Raw genomic sequence first — 5,185 nt, forward strand, 5'->3', positions numbered from 1 at the left:
TTCTCTTTCCTTTCATTGTTTTTATTTACGTATTTATTCTAGTTTAGAGTAAATGTAGTTAGTGAAAATGCTTTATATTTCAATAAATAATTATTGACAATTTGTATAGAGAAAAAATAAAATAAAAATGGTCCGAATTTGTTAGAATTGAATCTAAATTATTTTCAACTCCTAAAAATATATAATGGTATTAATAATGATAGTGAAAATGATGATAAAAATTATGATGGTGATATTGATGAAGATCGTGATGATAATGGTAATGATGATGGTGATAATGATGTTTATGATGACAATGATTATCATTATTGCTGTTATTAGTAGTAAAGATTATTTTCTTGTGAAACAGGTAACCAATATCATTATCCAATTAAGTCATCAATATTAATATTGTCATCATAATTTTGTCATTTTTGTTTATGTTAGATATTCATATTTCTTAACAAAGCAAAATGAAATAAAATCAGGAGAAGAAGGTCAAGAATAAAACAAAAATCGAAAAACACCAGAAAAAGAAAGAAAGAAAGAAAGAAAAAAACTTTTATTCCGTATATTTGAGACGCATAAAATACACGAAGCGAAATATGGTCTTTCGAAGGAATGAATACATACATCAAGCTAATGCAATTACCAACGATAATAATAATATAATTCATGACTAATGGCAATAATTGTTAAATCAAATCAGGTAGTGATAGTGTGTGTTTTTTCCCCTAGAATTTAATCGTATAAGAAAAAAAATATATTCAGACGGTGCCCCCCCCCCCGAATTCTCTTTCTATCATTCTATTTCTCTATCTCCTATGTCTCTCTCGCTATCTTAATCTCTGTCTCTCTAAATGCACACATCTGTTTCTCTGTCTCTGTCTGTCTGTTTGTCCAATTCTCTCTCTCTCTCTCTCTCTCTCTCTCTCTCTCTCTCTCTCTCTCTCTCTCTGCCTGTAAATTTGATACTTTGTCTTTCATCATTACTCTCATCATCACCATCATCATCATCACGAGAACAACTTCCTCCTCACCATCACCATCTCATCATCATCACCATCATCATCATCAATCATCATCATCATTACCACGACTAATCCTGATAATTATAATGATGATAATAATGATGATGATGATGAATTATAATAATGACAGTAATGAAGACAATGATAATGGTTGAGGGTTAGACAAGATAATGATAACAGCGATAATAAATACAATTAGGATGATGTTAATGATAACAAAATCCCCAAACAACAATGATAATGGTAATAATAGGAAATTGATGCTAATACTTATAGTAACAATATCAATATCAATGATAATGATGATATAATGATAATGATATAAATAATGACAGTACATATGATAGTGATAATAATAACAATAAAAACAATATTAGTGATAAAAATTATAATGATGATAATGATGATAATAATAATAATGGTAATAACAGAAATGATAAACATACTAGCAATAATAATCTAAAAACAAAACGTCAACATAATCATAATGGGAATAACAATAATTGCAGAAGCAACACCAATAATGATGGTGATAACACTAATGATAACAATGATAACAATAACAACTAAAACCATAAAAATGATAAAAATAATGATAATGATAATGATCATTAAACCACCGCCAACAAGAACGAAAATGATAATAATTATATTAATTATATGGTTGATAAAGATAACAGTAATAACAATTATAATGATAATGATAACAATGGTAATGTGATAACAGTAATGATGATATCAAGGAAAATAATATTGATAATGATAATGATGATAATAGTAGCAATAACAATATTGGCAATAAAGATATTAGTAATAATGATTGTAACGGTGGTAATAATAACCATAATGATAATGATAAAGATGATGATAACAATAAGGCTAATGTTAAAGATAATAATACTATTAATGATAACAGTAATAACAATGATAATGATGAGAATTATAGTAATTAAGATAATAATGATGAGAATTATAGCAATTAAGATAATAATGATGATATTTATAGTAATAAAGATAATAATGATGATAATGATGATAATAATGAAAATAATGATAATAATGATAATAATGATAATGATAATAATCATGATAATAATAGTATTAATAATAATCATGATAATAATACACCAAAATAATTATGATAACAAGGATAATGATAACAGTGATAACAACAACAATAATAATGACAATGAAGCAATAACAACAGGTGATCATGATAGTATTAATGAATAAAAACAAAGATGGGGATGGTAATATACTCGCTGATAATGGTAATAAATATTACAATGATCACAACAACAGAAGCAAAAACATCGACGAAAAAGAACAATAATTATAATGATGATATGAATAATAGTTGTAATGATAATGATGATGATAATGAGTATAATGATAAATGTGATAACACACGTTTATATTCCTAGTGCTCTTAATAACGATAACAAGGAAATTAAATCTCTGTGATTGATAATAAGGATAAGGTTATATGTGTTTGAGAAAGTGAATTGTTTATATATATTTTTTTTCTAATTCAGACTCAAAATGAAATTGATGAAATTATCAGAGTGTGAAAAAGTTACTTATTCGTATTACACGCAATAACTGAAAAATAAGAAATTTAATAGTAGTCTCTGCCGGGAATCGAACCCGAATCTATCGCTTTAGAGGCGATCGTGCTAACCATTACACCAAGGAAGACTTAATTAATTATTAAGGAAAAGACGGTTATATAATGTAACCCCCCCCCCCCTCTCACTCTTTCTCTCTCTCTCTCTCTTTCTGTCCCTGATTCTGTCTCTCTTTCTCTCTCTCTCTGATTCCTACTCTCTCTCTTTCATTCTCTCTCTCTCCCTCTTTCTCTCTCTCTCGTTCTCCTTCCTTTCATTGTTTTTATTTACGTATTTATTCTAGTTCGGAGTAAATGTAGTTAGTGAAAATGCTTTATATTTCAATAAATAATGATTGACAATTTGTACAGAGAAATGAAATATAAAAATGGTCCGCATTTGTTAGCATTGAACCTAAATTGTTTTCAAATCCTAAACAGTGTTTTACTACTGTTTTACATGTGTTTTTCTTCTGTCTGTAATGTAGGTTAGCTGTTATAACGTTTTAAAGATGTCGGAGAAGATTTGTCCAATTATCACGCCCATTTCCTGGATTGATTACTAGGCATAGTTGGGCATGAGGTTCTGTCCCCCTTGTAGGCCTATCTAAGGCTCGAGCTTACATGACGTCACTTGATTTTATCAAAATGATAATGCGATGTACGGATGGATTTGGCGAAATAACATCAGCAGGTTCCATTATGCTTATGGCATCAACATTTGGCAATTGCAGATTGACTTTGAGAGTAGCAACGCCCCCCCCCCCCAACACACACACACACACACACAAACACACAAATAAACGTCATTACAAGAAGTGAAAGAGGACATAAACAAACGAAAATAAAAATAAATACAAATACGAAATGATTTTGATAACAACAAAAGTAGTAATGATGATAGTAATAAACCTAATAATGATAACGGTAATTATTGTTACGATGATAATAATAATATATTGATACTACTACCAAAATAATATCAATAATGATAATAATAAGGATGATGATAATGATGAGAATAATGATCATAATGACGATAGTAATAACGATAAAAGTAGTAACAGAAAGCTTTAAAATGATTCGCTTTATAGCAACCATTACACCGCGGAAGACTTAATGCGAAAGGAAGGAAAAGAAAGATATATTTAGGGATATTAGGAAAATAAATACATAGATAAACAAACCTCTTTATTCCTATATTTGAGACGCTTGTAATACGTCAAGTCAACGATAGCGATAAGATAATCCTGATTAATGTTAATAACAGAATTGATAAATCAAATTAGGTAGTGATAGTGTTTTTCTTTTCTCGAATTTAAACATTTAAAAAAAAAGAATTATGTCTCCTAGTCTCTACCGGGAATCGAACCCGAATCTATCAGTTTAGAGGTGATCGTGCTAACCATTACACCACAGAAGACTTATTAAGTGATGAAGGAAAAGACTAATTTGTATATGTAAACACCCCCCCCCCTCCCAACCACCACCAAGTGATCTCTCTCTCTCTCTCTCCCTCTCTCTCTCTCTCTCTCTCTCCCTCTTGCTATCTCTCTCTCTCTCTTACTCTCTCTCTCTCTTTCTCTCTCTCTCTCTCCCCCCCCCCTCTCTCTTCCTCTTTCTCTCTCTCTCTCTTTCTTCCTCGCTTTTCCTCCCTCCTTCTATAAAAAGTTGTTGTTATTATGTTATTATTGTGATGGTTATTATAATTATAATGATTATAAAACGATAATAATGAGAATGATAACAGTCATGGTGATAATAGTAATTTTAATTTAAAAAAAATATATGATGGTATTAATAATGATAGTGAAAATGATGATAAAAATTATGATGGTGATATTGATGAAGATCGTGATGATAATGGTAATGATAATGGTGATAATGATGATAATGATGACAATGATTATCATTATTGCTGTTATTAGTAGTAAAGATTATTTTCTTGTGAAACAGGTAACCAATATGACAATATTATTGTCATCATAATTTTGTCATTTTTGTTTATGTTAGATATTCCTAACAAAGCAAAATTTAAAAAGAAATCAGGAGAAGAAGGTCAAGAATAAAACAAAAATCGAAAACACCAGAAAAAGGAAGAAAGAAAGAAAGAAAAAAACTTTTATTCCGTATATTTGAGACGCATAAAATACACGAAGCGAAATATGGTCTTTCGAAGGAATGAATACATACATCAAGCTAATGCAATTACCAACGATAATAATAAGATCCTTCATGACTAATGGCAATAATTGTTAAATCGAATCAAAAATAGACGTAGCCCCCTTCCCTCCCCTCCCCCCTCCCCCCCTCACTGCTGAATTCTCTCGCTCTCATTCTCTTTCTTTCTAACTCCTATGTCTCTCTCGCTATCTTAATCTCTGTTTCTCTAAATGCACACTTCTGTTTCTCTGTCTGTCTCTCTCTCTCTCTATCTATCTCTCTTTCTTTCTCTCTCAATCTCTCTCTCTCTCTCTTTCTCTCTGCTTGTAAATTTGATACTTTGTCTTTCATCATTACTGTCATCATCACCACTATTAGTCATCATCATCACCATCATCATCATCAT

This window comes from Penaeus japonicus, unplaced genomic scaffold, assembly GCF_977035675.1.
Source record: "Penaeus japonicus unplaced genomic scaffold, GWHDUDI00000001_assembly GWHDUDI00000012, whole genome shotgun sequence".
Classification (NCBI taxonomy): Eukaryota; Metazoa; Arthropoda; class Malacostraca; order Decapoda; family Penaeidae; genus Penaeus; species Penaeus japonicus.